Source organism: Pristiophorus japonicus, chromosome 20 (genome assembly GCF_044704955.1).
Source record: "Pristiophorus japonicus isolate sPriJap1 chromosome 20, sPriJap1.hap1, whole genome shotgun sequence".
Lineage (NCBI taxonomy): Eukaryota > Metazoa > Chordata > Chondrichthyes > Pristiophoridae > Pristiophorus > Pristiophorus japonicus.
Genome location: NC_091996.1, coordinates 21,979,384 through 21,998,339, shown reverse-complemented (window position 1 = coordinate 21,998,339; position 18,956 = coordinate 21,979,384). Strand labels below are relative to the sequence as shown.

Here is an 18,956-nt window from a genome sequence, read left to right as displayed (position 1 = left end):
GCTCCCCACTGGACAAGCCAGACTTTCTGAATAACATTTCATTATTGGAGGCTTAGGTCCTGAAAAGATCCAGGAGATGGTACCTGGATAAGTACAACTGCCTCACACACTTTTTTAATGAAGGCAGTAATCTTTTTTAAATAACTACAACATGAAATTGTAAATGAATGCAGAAATTTCCTATTTTAGTATCTCAGCACTATAATCAAATGTTTTCCATAAAAATGGGTAACTAGGAAAGTATCACTTCCTAAGACACAAACTCAGAATTGCAGGTCATAAAAGCATGCAAAACTTTATATACAGGATTCAATGGAAAAAGACAGCTACATAAAGAACTTGCATTTATATAGCATCTTTCACTAACTCAGGATGTCCCAAAGTGCTTTACAGCCAATGAAATTCATTTTTGAAGTCTAATCACTCTTGTAATGTATGGAAACTCAGTAGCCAATTTAAGCACAGCAAGGTCCCAAATACTGTAATGAGATAATGACCAGTTAATTAGTTTTAGCAATGTTGGTTGAGGTATAAACGTTGGCCAGGATGCTGTGGAGAACAAGCTGCCCTCTCATGTGGTGGCTGCAGACTCACTGAATTCCTTCAAGCAAAAGCTGGATTTGTTTCTGGCTGTGGCGGAGATCACCTCTTACAGAAGGTAGGTACTGAAGGGAATTTAATGACCAAAGTGATCTCCTGGATTAATTTTGATCGTTGAGATGGATCGGAGAGGAGTTTCCCAAATTTGTTCCTCCAAATTTGCCTGGGTTTTTAATGGTTTTTTGCCTCTCCCAGGAGATCACATGGTTTGGGGTGGGGTGAAGTGTAGATGTTGTGATACACAAGGTATCGCAATTGTGTGGGACAGGCTTGATGGACCAGATGGTCTTTACCTGTCCGTCATTTTTCGTATGTTCGTATTCGTACTCCTCTGTTTTACTTTCAAAGTGCCATGGGATTTTTTTTTACATCCACCTGAGAAGGTAGATGGGACCTTGGTTTAACCTCTCATCCGAAAGCTGGCTCCTCCGATAGTGCTGCACCTCAGTACTGCACTGAGGTATCAGCCTAGATTATGTATTCATGTCTCTGGAGTGGGACTTGACCCTGTGATCTTCTCACTCAGAGGCCAGCCTGCTACTACTGAGTCAAGGCAGCCACTTTCAAACAATTTTCCCTATATCGTTTCCCTTGTGCTCCAAACCATGCCCAGCTGGGAAGGCATAAGTAACTTATTCCCAGTGCTCTGACAATGCTGCTTCCTCTCAATACCCAATGGTATAGCTTAAAATGGCAATTCAAGGGAGATACTCTCACCTTTTAAGGTAGTTTTCTCCCCAGTTCCATTTTGGTTTCTATATTTCAAGAGTGGATGACCTGGCCCCAATGCCTCTCTGAATTCAGATGTTACAATGTATACACGCGAGAATGCTGGGCAACTCACTGTCCAGTTTTCTATCACTCCCTGGAGGGAACTGCCTGTGCCACAGCTGTGTGTGGAGGAGGGCTGCAGATGTCAACGTACGTCTGTTGCAGATACAATACACAGAGGTGCTCTTTAATAAATGGCTATACTTGGTATGCTTGTTATCAGCAATGTCATGGGAAATATTTTTTTCCCCTCAAGAATGTGTATTGAGGCATTTAAACTTCAAAAAAAGCACAGGGCTGAGAACAATCATCTAAATTAGGCATGAACTTTTGGCACTGAACATCCAATGTTGTCATAAGGAAAGGTCTTTTTCTGAAATCGACTACCTTGGTTCAAGAATTGTATTTCACTGCTGGAGCCCAGTTCAAGTTCTGACCTCTCCAATGCCAGTTTAGGTTCTTGAGTGAAATGAGTTTCAGACATTTCAAGCAACTAGACAGGAGAGCAGAAAGGGCTGCTGATAAATTTGGCATTAATTCAGCAATTTTGTTCTGAGAGACCATAAGGGTAGCAGTATGTGGAAAAGGAAAATGTCACAATTACAGAGTGCTGTATTTTGAAGAGTGCTCTTCTGGGGTGATAGGCGAGGTACATTGTCAGAGCTGTGAAGGGGAGCTGGCATTGCCTTTTGAAACAAGCATTTAAGTCAAAACCTTTATGACAAATACTAAAGCTGGGGTAGGAGCATTAACACTTAAAAATATTGTATGCTCAGAACAAATTAAATAAAAAACACATCCAGAAATATATGGAGTGACATTTGATTTTCTACCCCTACAAATAAACTAGATTTTCCATCAGAGCTTTGTGAAATGTCAAAGGTTAAATTCATTTCTACTGAAAAATACAAAACAAAACTTACTGTTTCTGTTAAGCCTATGATTCCCTTGCACCAAAGACAAACTGTAAGTTATTAATAATATATTTTCAATGTTGCCCTAATGTTTTAATTTGCTTTCAGGCTGTGGGTGACGCAGGCAAGGCCGCATACATGTGGAGTAGATGGTGGGCCTTCTCCTTAAATCACTGCATTCCTTGTGTTTATGGTGATGGTGCCTCCACAATGGCGTTAGGAAGGGGATTCCAAGTATATTGAGCCGATGATGAAGTGATGGTGCGGATAGAAGTCCGGTTCATGGTGGTATGTGACTTGGGAGACGAAGGGCAACTTGAATGCGATGATGTTCCCACTATATAGTCGCTCTTGTCCCTCTCAGTGGTCGGGGGTTAGAAACATAAAAAAATAGGTGCAGGAGCAGGCCATTCGGCCGTTCAAGCCTGCATCAGCATTCAATATGATCATGACTGATCATGCAACTTCAGTACCTCACTCCTGCCTTCTCTCCATACCCCCTGATCCCTTTAGCCATAAGGGCCACATCTAACTCCCTTTTGAATATATCCAACGAATTGGCCTCAACAACTTTCTGTGGTAGAGAATTCCACAGGTTCACAATTCTCTGGGTGAAAAAGTTTCTCCTCATCTCAGTCCTATATGTCTTATCCCTTATCCTTAGACTGTGACCCCTTGTTCTGGACTTCCCCAACATTGGGAACATTCTTCCTGCATCTAACCTGTGCAATCCCGTCAGAATTTTATATGCTTCAAGGAGATCCCCTCTCATTCTTCTAAATTCCAGTGAATATAAACCTATTCGATCCAATCTTTCTTCATATGTCAGCCCTGCCATCCCGGAAATCAGTCTGGTGAACCTTCGCTGCACTCCCTCAATAGCAAGAATGTACTTCCTCAGATTAGGAGACCAAAACTGAACACAATATTCAAGGTGTGGTCTCACCAAAGCCCTGTACAACTGCAGCAAGATCTCCCTGCTCCTATACTCAAATCCTCTCGCTATGAAGGCCAACATGCCATTTGCTTTCTTAACTGTCTGCTGTACCTGCATGCCTACTTTCAATGACTGATGTACCATGACAGCCAGGTCTCGTTGCACCTCCCCTTTTACTAATCTGTCACCATTCAGATATTAATCTGCCTTCCTGTTTTTGCCACCAAAGTGGATAACCTCACACTTACCCACATTATACTGCATCTGCCATGCATTTGCCCAGTCACCTAACCTGTCCAAGTCACCCTGTAGCCTCTTAGCATCCTCCTCACAGCTCACACTGCCACCCAGCTTAGTGTCATCTGCAAACTTGGAGATATTACATTCAATTCCTTCGTCTAAATCATTAATATATATAGTAAATAGCTGGGGTCCCAGCACTGAACCTTGCGGTACCCCACTAGTCAACCCCTGCCATACTGAAAAGGACCTGATTATTCCCACTCTTTGCTTACTGTCTGCCAACCAGTTCTCTATCCATGTCAATACATTATCCCCTATCCCATGTGCCTTAATTTTGCACACTAATCTCTTGTGTGGGACCTTGTCAAAAGCCTTTTGAAACACCAAATACACCACATCCACTGGTTCTCCCTTGTCCACTCTGCTAGTTACATCCTCAAAAAAATTCAAAATGATTTGTCAAGCATGATTTCCCTTTCATAAATCCATGCTGACTTGGACCGATCCTGTCACTGCTTTCCAAATGCGCTGCTATTACATCTTTAATAATTGATTCCAGCATTTTCCCCACTACCGATGTCAGGCTAACCAGTCTATAATTCCCTGTTTTCTCTTTCCCTCTTTTTTTAAAAAGTGAGGTTATATTAGCTACCCTCCAATCCATAGGAACTGATCCAGAGTCCATGGAATGTTGGAAAATGACTACCAATGCATCCACTATTTCTAGGGCCACTTCCTTAAGTACTCTGGGATGCAGACGATCAGGCTTTGGGGATTTATCGGCCTTCAATCCCATCAATTTCCCTAACACCTTTTCTTGACTAATAAGGATTTCCCTCAGTTCCCCCTTCTCGCTAGACCCTCGGTCCCCTAGTATTTTCGGGAGGTTATTTGTGTCTTCCTTAGTGAATATATTTGTTCAATTGGTCTGCCATTTCCTTGCTCCCCATTATGAATTAATCTGATTCTGACTGCTAGGGACAGGGGAGGGCGGTGCTGTGTAAGTAACCTTGGTGAATTGCTGGTGCGCACTCTGCAGATTGTACATACTTTAGCCACAATAACCGGCGGTGGCAGGGGTGAACTACTGTGTCCTGGATGGTATCTAGCTTCTTGAATATTGTTGAGGCTGCTTCCTTTCAGGTGAGTGGCGAATATTCCATCAATCCCCTGACTTGGGCCTCGAAGATTGCGGAGATGCTTTGAGGGGACCAGGTGAGCCATGTGTCACAGATTACTCACTCTCTACCCTACTCTTGTAGCTATGGTGTTGTTTGGACTAGCCCACTGTCCTGGTGTAGGCTGGCATGAGCTGCTTCACAATTGGAGGAGTTGTGAGTAAAGCTGAACACTGTGGAATTATCAAACAGCCCCACTTCTGATATTAACAAGACATGTTCATTGATGAACCAGCTTATGATTGGGCAGAGGTTGCTTCCCTGAGAAACTCCTGGAACTATGTCTCGGGGCTGCAATGATTGACCTTCAATTACTACAACCATCTTCCTTTGTGTCAGAGATAACTTCAACTACTGGAGGGTTTTCGCTTTGATTCCCATTGACTTCAGCTTTGCTAGGGCTCCTTTGTGCCATGCTGCTTTGATATTGAGGGTAGCTACTCTCATTCTCCACTGGCACTCAGCTCTTTTGTTGATGTTTGGATCAAGACTGTGACGTAGTACCTGATAGAATCTAAATGAAGGTATTGGTGAGTAGATGTCATTCGATGGCAATATTGATGACTCCATCCATCACTTTACTGATATTGGGAAGAGGATGACAAAGAGGTAATTGACCAGGTTAGATTTATCCTGCTTTGTGTGGATAGGACATACACGGGCAATCTTCTAAATTGTTGGGTAGATGCCAGTAGGAATTTTGTTTTTTAAAGAATGAAAGAAAACACAGCTCTCCAGTGAAACTAAGTGCCAGTGACTCCTCAGAGTATCTAAGAGGTTTGATGATAGAGGCTAGAAGGTTTATTCTCAAAATAATTGCAAACAGCACCAATAGCTGAAACCTCATTTGTAAATTTTGGCCCATCATGGCAAAGGATGTTAGCGCTCAAAGAAAATTTAAAAACCTTTGTATTTTAGGCTCTTATTCACATTATCAAGAACTCCCAGATCAAATATAACATAAGTTACATGCAGAATAAAACAATCTCTACTTTGCCCCACTAATATACCTTAGCTCTAACTTCTTCGAAGAAAAGAGACAATTCCTCTATCTAGGCTAAATTCAAACCCAAGTCCTACAGGTGAAAGGAAAGTATGCTGACTCACTGTGTCATCTGGTTCTTCCTCCCTCCACCCAAAAAATCTTTACAACCAACCAAATGTCCTAGTTTTTATAATCTGTAAAGTATCTAACATGCATGTACAATTTGATGCTGTTAAAACATGATCACATATGCATGTTCCAAATTAGCTGATTCATTCTATTTCATTTAGTTGCAATATATGAAAAAGCATCTAGAAGAGAATATTTTAAATTTCATTCTGAAAAAAAGGATGAATCACTTGAAACAAAAAACTGAATATGCCAACAGATTGTTCAGTAGATACTGGGAAAACAGCACAATACTGAAAAATCTTATGGCTTTTACACAGTATTAGAAATTCATATGGTGCAGCAGCAAATTAATTTAAACAATTGGTTAAAATGAGAACGAAACTTCATTGTTACACTCAAAAGGAACTACAAATTTAAAATATCACTTTATATAGTTGTTAACACCCTTAGGAGTGTAGCAGAGAATAGAAAACACCATGTAACTAGGCTACTGAGTTTGATTATTGTACTATACATCATTTACTGTGAGTGCACTGACTACACTCGATCAGCTCCGCTGGGCGGGCCACATTGTTCGCATGCCAGACACGAGACTCCCAAAGCAAGTGCTCTACTCGGAACTCCTTCACGGCAAACGAGCCAAAGGTGGGCAGAGGAAACATTACACGGACACCCTCGAAGCCGCCCTGATAAAGTGCGACATCCCCACTGATACCTGGGAGTCCCTGGCCCAAGACTGCCCTAAGTGGAAGAAGTGCATCCGGGAGGGCGCTGAGCACATCGAGTCTCATCGTCGAGAGTATGCAGAAACCAAGCGCAGGCAGCGGAAAGAGCGTGCGGCAAACCAGTCCACCCACCCTCTCCCTCAACGACTTATCTGTCCCACCTGTGTCAGAGACTGTGGTTCTTGTATTGGACTGTTCAGCTACCTAAGGACTAATTTTAAGAGTTGAAGCAAGTCTTCCTCGATTCCGAGGGACTGCCTATGATGATGTATTATGTAGGAGCATGTTAAAGCTGTACAAGAACTAAACATTGAGATACAGCTAGATTGTTTGTTATACCTGCTGTTAATGTTTTGTATATTGAGATGGAATCTGTTTCTTGCAATTTAGTGGCATAAATTTAGTGACAGTCCTAGCTTACTTCAACTTAAGAATCAGTCAGAAATAGCTTAACAGTATAAATAGCCCACTTTGACAGCATTTAAAAAAAAACATTGGCAAGGTAGCCAATGAATTGTACAGTACTGTAATTGGATCTCTTCCACTCCTGAAAAATTCAAGGAATTTATAATGCACAAATGATTCATTTTATTCAAAGTTTCTAAGACACAGATCAACAATGCAGTCCATCTATTTGTGCAACAACTGGTGCTTAACACCACCATAACAGATCTCCTGACAAGCAGGAACACAAATTACTGATCTGCTCATCACACTCAGCGGGTTACTTTTTAGTTCCTCCACACAAAAACTGCATACTTTGCAGTCTAACATAAAAGTAAATTGCATTTAGTCACAGAGGATCAGACGAGAGAAGCGTGAAAGTATTTATTGGAAAAATGCTTTAGCTACGAAAATAATCATATTTTTCTGTAAGCCGATACACATATTGTGCAACATTTTAAACATACTGGAAATGAAAGATAGGAGATACTGTACCTTTTAGTTTATTAAAGAGCACTTACTTCAAGTGACATACAGCACAATATAAGTTATAAATACCACAGCCTTGCAATTTATTTTAGTACAAATCGAATATGCTGAAAGAACTGCAATATCATTTTGACAACATGCAGTCAGATACCTTATTCTTAGTATATTTCTCTTCAATGCAAGTCAAGGTACAATGAAGCATATACTCCAAATATTAAGGGATATGTGATCTCAGTCAGATCAAGTTTAATGACAGCACTTTAACACTGACGTTTTAACAGTAAGTTGATTGTGTTCAGAGAATAAATATATCAAATAACCTGATACCTTCAATTTTTTGATCAATGTCTCTGTTAAAATAGCATATATAAGATGTCACATGAACATAGGAACATAAGAAATAGGAACAGGAGTAGGCCATACCACCCCTCGAGCCTGCTCCGCCATTCAATAAGATCTGGCTGATCTGATCATGGACTCAGCTCCACTTCCCCGCCCGCTCCCTATAACCCCTAATCGTTTAAGAAACTGTCTATTTCTGTCTTAAGTGTATTCAATGTCCCAGCTTCCACAGCTCTCTGAGGCAGTGAATTCCACACATTTACAACCCTCAGAGAAGAAATTTCTCCTCATCTCTGTTTTAAATGTGCGGCCCCTTATTCTAAGATCATGCCCTCTCGTTCTAGTCTCCCCCATCAGTGGAAACATCCTCTCTGCATCCACCTTGTCAAGCTCCCTCATAATCTTATACGTTTCGATAAGATCACCTCTCATTCTTCTGAATTCCGATGAGTAGAGGCCCAACCTACTCACCCTTTCCTCATAAGTCAACCCCCTCATCCCTGGAATCAACCTAGTGAGCCTTCTCTGAACTGCCTCCAAAGCAAGTTTATCCTTTCCTAAATATGGAAACCAAAAATGCACACAGTATTCCAGATGTAGCCTCACCAATAACTTATATAGCTGTAGTAAGACTTCTTGCTTTTATACTCCATCCCCTTTGCAATAAAGGCCAAGATACCATTGGCCTTCCTGATCACTTGCTGTACCTGCATATTATCCTTTTGTGTTTCATGTACAAGTACCCCCAGGTCCCGCTGTACTGCGGCACTTTGCAATCTTTCTCCATTTAAATAATACCTTGTTCTTTGATTTTATTCTGCCAAAGTGCAAACTTGGCTACGTTACACTCAGTCCCTTCTTCCAACTCGTTAATATAGATTGTAAATAGTTGGGGTCCCAGCACTGATCCCTGCGGCACCCCACTAGTTACTGGTTACCAACCAAAGAATGAACCATTTATCCCTACACTCTGTTTTCTGTTAGTTAGCCAATCCTCTATCCATACTAATATATTACCCCCAACCCCGTGAACTTTTACCTTGTGCAGTAACCTTTTGTGTGGCATCTTGTCAAATGCCTTCTGGAAGTCCAAATACACCGCATCCACTGGTTCCCCTTTATCTCTCCTGTTCGTTAGATCCTCAAAGAACTCCAGCAAATTTGTCAAACATGACTTCCCCTTCATAAATCCATGCTGATTCTGCCTGACCAAATTTTGCTTTTCCAAATGTCCTTCTACTGCTTCTTTAATAATTGACTCCAACATTTTCCCAACCACAGATGTTAGGCTAACTGGTCTGTAGTTTCCTGCTTTTTGTCTGCCTCCCTTTTTAAATATGGGCGTTACATTTGCAGTTTTCCAATCTGCTGGGACTGCCCCAGAATCCAGGGAATTTTGGTAAATTGCAACCAATGCATCCACAATCCCTGCCGCTACTTCTCTTAAGACCCTAGGATGTAAGCCATCAGGTCCTGGGGATTTATCCACCTTTAGTCCCATTATCTTACTGAGTACCACCTCCTTAGTGATTGTGATTGTGTTAAGTTCCTACCCCCGTATAGCCCCTTGACTATTCACTGTCGGAATATTGTTAGTGTCCTTTACCGTAAAGACTGATACAAAATATTTGTTCAGAGTTTCTGCCATCTCCATGTTCCCCATTACTAATTCCCCTAAGGGACCAACATTTACTTTAGCCACTCTTTTCTTTTTTATATACCTATAGAAACTCTTGCAATCTGTTTTTATATTTTGTGTTAGTTTACTTTCATAGTCTATCTTCCCTTTGTTAATCATTTTTTTAGTCATTCTTTGCTGGCTTTTAAAAGCTTCCCAGTCTTCTGTCCTCCCACTAGTTTTGGCCACTTTGTAGGCCCGTGTTTTTAATTGATACCGTCCTTTATTTCTTTATTTAGCCACGGATGGCTATCTTTTCTCTTACACCCTTTCCTCCTCACTGAAATATATTTTCTTGAGAGTTGTGAAATATCTCCTTAAACGTACACCACTGTTCATCAACCGTCCTACACTTTAATCTATTTTCCTGCACCTGCACACGTGTTCATCCATTGTTATTGCCCACACCAACTGTCCCTCGAGTAAGACTTTTTTTCCCCTCCCTTTCTTACACCATGCACCAACCTTGGGCAAGGGAATTTGCTTCCAAGCCTTTCCAAAATTCTGATCGGAATCTAGCTACAAGAAGGTATAGAAGAGCATCCTGGGAATGACATTTCTTTTGCTTTTTCCCCGGCTTTGCTGCCTTTGTTAAGCTTTGTTAACTCAGTATGGAAGCAGGAACACCGCTCTGTGTTTCAAGTACTGACTCCAAATGTCTATGCTTTGCTTAGAATACTAATCCAGAACATGAAAGATCTTGGACTATGAATCTACAAAGGGCAGAAGGAGTTGGATTTTTAAAATATTACTTTGTAGATATTTCTCATAGGTAGTACAAGAACTTGCTGGCTTTTGGTCTATTATGTTTGTGGGAAAAAAGTGGGGTTCCTGGCACTGATCGTATTTTCCAACAATATGTCTTTACTCCAGCCTCCCCTACTATGCACATCTCCTACTCCAGACGTGTGACATTCCATGCCTCACATCGGCTATCTTTCCCTTTACTCAGCTCCAATGAGCCCCAACCCAGCTTCAGATGAGCATCTCTTACAGCATCACTGTGACATTCTTCCATTTTGGTTTGGACTGCCAGTAGCACTCTTGCTTCAGAGTCAGGTGGAGACGGATTCAAACTCCTATCCAGCATTTATCCTTCAAACATCATCAAAACAGATTAATTGGTCATTTAACTCATTGCTGAGTGTGGAACCTTGCTTTGCACAAATTAGTTGCCACATTTGCTGACATAACAACAGTGACTACACCTCAGAAGTAATTAATTAGCTGCGAAACAGAGAAATTCTGACCGCAGCAGAGCGATAATGAATTTCAGGTGCAATGCAATGGGGAACGCTCATTCATACTGGCTCCTTCCAGCTCTTAAAGGGAAGGATGGATCATTGTGCAGATCCTCATTATCAGCATTGCTGGCTGCGAAGGCGACCTGCAACCAACTCAATCCTGGGATGGTGGATCCCACACTCAGGGAGAGAGCTCATTCACAGACGAGACATTGGAGGCATTGGTCGCAGGAGTGGAGCGAAGGAGGGCAGTGCTGTTCCTGGCCACTGAAAGGAGGCCATTGCCCCAGGTCTTCAAGGCAATGTGGAGGGAAGTGGCCCAGGACGTCTTGGCCATTAAGTGTGGTCGCACGCAGCCTTACAGTGCTGGAAGAAATTCAACGATCTCACTTGAATGGTCAAGGTGAGTACATGCTTCAACAGGTCCTACATACCAGCATCTGAACCTCAGTCTGCACAAAGCCCCCACCCCCACCAAGCATCTACATCTGCAGAGGATGGTGGATTCCCAGAGAGACCATGCGGATCCAAACCTCATGACACGTGTCATGGGCGATGTGGCAGCTTCCATTGCAGCCCAGGTGGAAGCGACATAACGTCTTAGTGCTGTAATGTAGACAATGGTTGGTGATATCGAATCTCAGACTGCTCTCCTGCAGTCTCAACTGGATGCCACCGCAAGCTCTAACTGCTGCCATCATCGCTGGATTCACCACAGTACACTGGGGATTTCACTGTGCTGCAGCAGGCCACCAATCTGTGTTCCAGCAAATTGGTAGGGGTGCTGAGGTGGTGCCTCGAAGGAGTGGTAGTGTGTCAGTGGAGCAGGAACCTGCTGTCCTCTCTCAGAATGACAGCATTCCTGATCCCAGCAGTGCCATTCCAATAGTCTGCTCAATGATGTTTCTGGAGATTTCCCTGAGGCCAAATCCAGGGACTGCTTACACCGTGAGACCAAATCCAGGGACCACTTACACCCTGAGACCAAATCCAGGGACAGCTTACACCCTGAGACTAAATCCAGGGACTGCTTACACCCTGAGACTAAATCCAGGGACTGCTTACACCGTGAGACCAAATCCAGAGACCACTTACACCCTGAGACCAAATCCAGGGACTGCTTACACCCTGAGACCAAATCCAGGGACCACTTACACCCTGAGACTAAATCCAGGGACCACGTACACCGTGAGACCAAATCCAGGAACTGCTTACACCATGAGACCAAATCCAGAGACCACTTACACCCCGAGACCAAATCCAGGGACTGCTTACACCGTGAGACCAAATCCAGAGACCACTTACACCCTGAGACCAAATCCAGGGACTGCTTACACCCTGAGACCAAATCCAGGGACCACTTACACCCTGAGACTAAATCCAGGGACCACGTACACAGTGAGACCAAATCCAAGGACTGCTTACACCCTGAGAGCAAATCCAGGGACCACTTACACCCTGAGACCAAATCCAGGGACCACTTACATCGTGAGACCAAATCCAGGGACTGCTTACACCCTGAGAGCAAATCCAGGGACCACTTACACCGTGAGACCAAATCCAGGGATCGCTTACACCGTGAGACCAAATCCAGGGACTGCTTACACCCTGAGACCAAATCCAGAGACCACTTACACCGTGAGACCGAATACAGGGACCGCTTACACCCTGAGACCAAATCCAGAGACCACTTACACCGTGAGACCAAATCCAGAGACCACTTACACCCTGAGACCAGATCCAGGGACCATTTACACCCTGAGACCAAATCCAGGGACCACTTACACCCTGAGACCAAATCCAGAGACCACTTACACTGTGAGACCAAATCCAGAGACCACTTACACCCTAAGACCAGATCCAGGGACCACTTACACCGTGAGATCAAATCCAGGGACCAATTACACTGTGAGACCAAATCCAGGGATCGCTTACACCGTGAGACCAAATCTAGGGACTGCTTACCCCTGAGACCAAATCCAGGGACTGCTTACCCCCGAGACCAAATCCAGGGACCACTTACACCCTGAGACTAAATCCAGGGACCACGTACACAGTGAGACCAAATCCAGGGACTGCTTACACCCTGAGAGCAAATCCAGGGACCATTTACACCCTGAGACCAAATCCAGGGACCACTTACACCGTGAGACCAAATCCAGGGACTGCTTACACCCTGAGACCAAATCCAGAGACCACTTACACCATGAGACCAAATCCAGAGACCACTTACACCCTGAGACCAGATCCAGGGACCACTTACACCGTGAGACCAAATCCAGGGACCACTTACACTGATAGATGGATAGACTGGGTAGGCTGAAAGATTAGATAGACTGGGGATTTTTCTTTTGAACAGAGGAGGATGAGCGGAGACCTGATTGAGGGGCCTGGATAGAGTGGATAGGAAGGACCTGTTTCCATTAGCAGAGGGGATATAGATTTAAAGTAATTGGCGGGTAGTTTAGAGGGGATTTGAGGGGAAATATCTTCACCCAGAGAATTGTGAGTGGGCAAATGCATGGCAGATGAAGTATAATGTGGATAAATGTGAGGTTATCCACTTTGGTGGTAAAAACAGAGAGACAGACTATTATCGGAAGGATGACAGATTAGGAAAAGGGGAGGTGCAACGAGACCTGGGTGTCATGGTACATCAGTCATTGAAGGTTGGCATGCAGGTACAGCAGGCGGTTAAGAAAGAAAATGGCATATTGGCCTTCATAGCGAGTGGATTTGAGTACAGGGGCAGGGAGGTGTTGCTACAGTTGTATAGGGCCTTGGTGAGGCCACACCTGGAGTATTGTGTACAGTTTTGGTCTCCTAACTTGAGGAAGGACATTCTTGCTATTGAGGGAATGCAGCGAAGGTTCACCAGACTGATTCCCGGGATGGCGGGACTGACATATCAAGAAAGACTGGATCAACTGGGCTTGTATTCACTGGAGTTCAGAAGAATGAGAGGGGATCTCATAGAAACGTTTAAAATTCTGACGGGTTTAGACAGGTTAGATGCAGGAAGAATGTTCCCAATGTTGGGGAAGTCCAGAACCAGGGGTCACAGTCTAAGGATAAGGGGTAAGCCATTTAGGACCGAGATGAGGAGAAACTTCTTCACCCAGAGAGTGGTGAACCTGTGGAATTCTCTACCACAGAAAGTTGTTGAGGCCAATTCACTAAATATATTCAAAAAGGAGTTAGATGAAGTCCTTACTACTAGGGGGATCAAGGGGTATGGCGAGAAAGCAGGAATGGGGTACTGAGGTTGCATGTTCAGCCATGAACTCATTGAATGGCAGTGCAGGCTCGAAGGGCTGAATGGCCTACTCCTGCACCTATTTTCTATGTTTCTATGGTCGCAGCATGGATCTCATTATATGAGTACTGGGCACGAGTGTTGGGGTTGCAGAGGGGAGTCATGAGCCAGGTAGAGAGTGGATAGCCCTCGTCTCCCAGCAGCCAATTGCAAGCTTGATGTGGTGGCTGGATCGGAGCTGGCACACTGGCCTGGCGCAGGATGAAAGCATCATGGCTGCTGCCAGGATAGCGGGCAGTGACGGTGAGGATTCAATGTGTGTGGTCGCACACCAAATGCTCATTAAGTGATTGATAGCATTTGCCGCTGCGGAATATCTCAGTATTGTGATGCGGTGCCCACAAAGCGACGCGAGTGCAGTCAATGACACCCTGCACATGGGGAAGCCCGCTATCCTGGCAAAGCCACATGCACGCTTGTGCCGTTTGTCTCTGGTCATGGGGAAGGAAATGTAGTCCCTTCTCCTTTAGAGAGCATCTGTGACCTCATGGATGCGACAATGTACGGCAAACTGCGAGATGTTCGATAAGTCTCCTGTTGCACACTGGAAGGATCCTCTGTCATAGAAATTGAGGGTGACGGTGACCTCGACTGCCACTGAGAAAGCTGTGTTCACCCTTGGTCCGAGGCTCAAGGTCTGGTTACAGGAGGTGGCAGAGCTCTGTGACCACATCCTTGTCTTAGAAGCACAGCCTTCTAAGACACTGTTTCTCAGTGAAACTGATGTAGGAGAACTGCTGCCGGAATACCATGGGAGGGTAAGGCCTCCTGTTGAGAGAGCCCTGTTAGCCCTCCTTCCTTTGGCCACATTTTGCAATCCCACTCTCTGCCTCCTACGTTGACGCTAGAGATTGAGGTCCAATGCCAGTACAGCCTCCCATTAAAGTATGAACATGTTACACTTTGAAATTTCATCTAAATGAAAGTGAATAATTTTCTGAGGCAGAAGTCCCCTTAAAGTAAAAAACGGCGAAATTGCTCAAACTGACGAAATCACTCAAAACGTCTGTTGCCTACGTGAAACTGACAAGGCAGTATTCTTTGCCGAGTAAAAACAAACCAGATGCGGACGCCTTTAAATACCGCTCCTCCAGTAGCCATCCAACTGTATACCGCTCCTCTGCCTGTCATTCGCTCAGGCAGGGGACGAGAGGCAATTTCAGATCCGGGGTTCTAATGGGAATGACGTCACGGTCACCGGGGCGCTAGGGACCGAGGCACTAAGTCCTAGCGCCAGTGCAAAAGCAGCCAGGAATTTTGTAGGCGTTGTTCAATTCGCTGCACCCAGTCGCAAACCCATTTCCACCCCGTTATCGCCCCTGGTGGCGCTAATGGGAGGTGCAAAGCAGGCCAATTTCTCCCCCATGGACCTTAGACCTAAAAACTCCATTACTGGACAGATAGATGCAGTGATTGAGAAATAATTTTTTAAAGGATGACTCGTTTTCATTCTACTATCTTTGTTTAAACAAAGACTTCATGAAAATGTGTTTGAAACATTTGTTCATTTGTCTCCAACCACTATAATCACAATTAAAAAAAAATTTAAATAATACATAACATATAATACTGGATGGAAGCTGCAGTACATATGCCATAAGACTCTGAGATGGCAAAAATACTTGATCCAGACATATCCAGTAGCATAAAAAATTCCAGCGAAAGCTCTATCGTCTATATACATGCTATATTGTATCGAAGGACCGAATGGCCTGCTCCTGCACGTATTCTGTATGTTTCTATGTACAAGGTTTTTCCAGCTAGGTATAAAACCCGTTTGTCACTGGAACGACAGTTGGTATGTGCTCCTACCATTTTTCGCTGGAATTTTTTATGCTCCTGGATATGTCTGGATCAAGTATTTTTGTCATCTAAGAGTCTTGTAAGAGTTATGTATTATTTACATTTTTTTTTTAAATTGTGATTATAGTGGTTGGAGACAAATGAACAAATATTTCAAACACACTTTCATGAAGTCTTTGTTGAAACAAAGGTAGTCGAATGAAAAATAGTCCTCCTTTAAAAATTGATAAAGGTGAATGGATAATTGAATAAAAAATTCAAATATACTGTACTTGGGAGAATTGATCAGAATGAGGCAGAGCCAAATCTTCTTCGGACTCTTTATTGTATATAAGATCACCATTTCCCATCATAAATGGAAAATTACTCAATGTCAATATTTATGACGCCAAATCAAATGTGGTTGCTGGAGCAATCTCAATAGAAGCTTGCGTCCCTAAAGGCATAGGCGCACTGAATCTCAGAGGAAGCTTGGAATAGTCCAGTGGGAGGGCGAGGGAAAGAGAACAGATAAAGGACATTTGAGCTGTCATCTGGGAGCCTTGAGCTCTTGCCTGGAAATCTTCAACTATTCCCCATGGAACTCTGACTATGAATTCAGGGACCCCAAAGTATCAATGGGTAATTGCATTATGAAGCCTGAGAAAGCAGCTCATCTTATGATTCGGTTGTTAGATGCAACAAAGTCATGCAGAATAGATGATCTAGGACTTTGCCGAGTTAGCTGACAGTTCACCTGCTACAACTGGCCTCAGCACCTTGACCGTCACTCAGGGGTTCCACTTCTGATCACCACCCGAAAATCACAGGTAAGGAAAGTGTTGTATATGCAGACTATGGATGTACTCTCTGTGTAGTCACTGTGTGGTTGCATAAGATGGACTATCAATAAAGTTTACACTGTGTATAAACATGCTGGCACCACTAGAGGGTGCAACTGGTGGATACCAGGAGTTTCCTGCACTGGTGGCAGGGCCCAGTATAAAAGGCTGCACACCATGCTTGTAACTCACTCTGGAGTTATGAATAAAGGACCAAGGTCACGACAGTTTGAATGCAACACATTGCCTCGTGGAGTCATTCATAAGTGCATTACAGACATAATAGAAAGTACATGCGTGTCGCCATTAGGGGTTGCAAGAACAGAGAGACCTGGGGGTATATGTGCACAAATCGTTGAAGGTGGCAGGGCAGCTTGAGAAAGCGCTTAGGAAAGCATGTGGGATCCTGGGCTTCATAAATAAAGGCATAGAGTACAACAGCAAGGAAGTTATGATGAACCTTTATAAAACACTGGTTCGGCCTCAACTAGAGTAGTGTGTTCAATTCTGGGCACCGCACTTTAGGAAGGATGTGAAGGCCTTAGAGGGTGCAGAAACGATTTACGAGAATGATTCCAGGGTTGAGGGACTTTAGTTACGTGGATAGACTGGAGAAGCTGGGGTTGTTCTCCTTAGAGTAGAGGCGGTTGAGGGGAGATTTGACAGAGGTGTTCAAAATCATGAGGGGTTTAGTCAGAGTAGATCGAAAAAACTGTTCCCATTGGCAGAAGGGTCGAGAAGCAGAGGTGACAGATTTAAGGTGATTGTCAGAAGAACCAAAGGCGACCTGAGGAAAACCTTTTTTACGCATCAAGTGGTTAGGATCTGGAATGCACTGCCTGAAAGGGTGATGGAGGCAGATTCAATCATGGCTTTTAAAAGAGAATTGGATAAGTACCTGAAGGAAAAAAAATTGCAGGACTATGGGGAAAGGGCAAGGGAGCGCGACTGGCTAAAATGCTCTTGCAGAGAACCGGTACATGCTCGATGAGCCAAATGGCCTCCTTCTGTGTTGTAACCATTCTATGATCCATTGGTTTAGGAGAGTATTGGGGCCGACTGATTGTTTTTCCATTGTTGAATAGTTGGTCAACGCTCAAACCTGTTTTTTCCAGTATTGGAAGAGGAAGCCAATCTTGAGGGCACATAACTGTAGGCATCTTGACAATCAACATTCCACTTAAGGCATGCAGGAAGATGACTAACATTATTCACTTTGAAAATCTACAAGTGAAGTTCCTGTTAGCTATTCATACAATTTATATTTTGCAAATAAATTTAATGGAGGTAGAGTGGGTGAATTTGATCGGAAAATACAATGAAGTAAAATACATAGCAATGCAATCTACAGAAGGATATCAGAATTCAAAATTAGATTTTTAAAAATGTATTCATTGGATGTGGGTGTCGCCCACAAGGCCAACATTTATTGCCCATCTCTAATTGCCCTTGAGAAGATGGTGGTGAGTCGCCACCATGAACTGCTGCAATCTGTGAGGTGAAGGTATCCCACAGTTTTGTTAGGGAGGGAGTTCCAGGCTTTTGACCCAGGGACGATGAAGGAACGGTAATATATTTCCAAGTCAAAATGGTGTGTAACTTGAAGGGGAACTCGCAGGTGCTGGTGTTCCCACGAGCCTGCTGCCATTGTCCTTCTAAGTGGTAAGGTCGTGGGTTTGGGAGGTGCTGCCGCAGAAGCCTTGGCGAGTTGCTGCAGTACATCTTATAGATATAGCCTGATGGTGGAGGAAGTGAATGTTTAAGGTGGTGGATAGGATGCCAATTAAGCAGGCTGCTTTGTCCTCGATCCTGTTGAGTTTCTTGAATGTTGTTGGAGCTACACTCATCCAGGCACGTGGAGAGTATTCCATCACACTCCTGACTTGTGCCTTGTAGATGGTGGAAAGGCTTTAGGGAGTTAGATGAGTCACTCGCCATAGAATACCCAACCTCTGACATGCTCTTGTATCCACAGTATATATGTGGCTGGTCCAGTTAGGTTTCTGGTCAATGGTGACCCCCCCAGGATGTTGATGGTAGAGGATTCGGTGATGGTAATCCTGTTGAATATCAAGTGTAGGTGGCTAAACTCTCTCTTATTAGGGCTGGTCATTGCCTAGCACTTGTGTGGCACGAATGTTACTTGCCACTTATCAGTTCAAGCCTAAATGTTGTCTCGGTATTTGATACGTCCTTACTACACAGTATAAATGCACACGAGGCCCATGCTTGAGAGAAGGTCAGTCTGTGACCTGTCCTTTATTCCTTAGCACTCAAGTGATGAAGGTGGGAGACACTCCTAACTTGGACCTTCAGGTATAAAAGGGGAAGCTC

The 18,956-nt window shown here is 43.8% G+C and overlaps 1 protein-coding gene across 5 annotated transcripts in view; it reads right to left on the bottom strand.

Annotated features, from left to right (window-relative positions):
- Positions 1 to 18,956, bottom strand: part of LOC139232434 (disabled homolog 2-interacting protein-like) — a 1,003,994-nt gene that overhangs the window by 368,901 nt on the left and 616,137 nt on the right. The gene's annotated exons all lie outside the window — the stretch shown is intronic.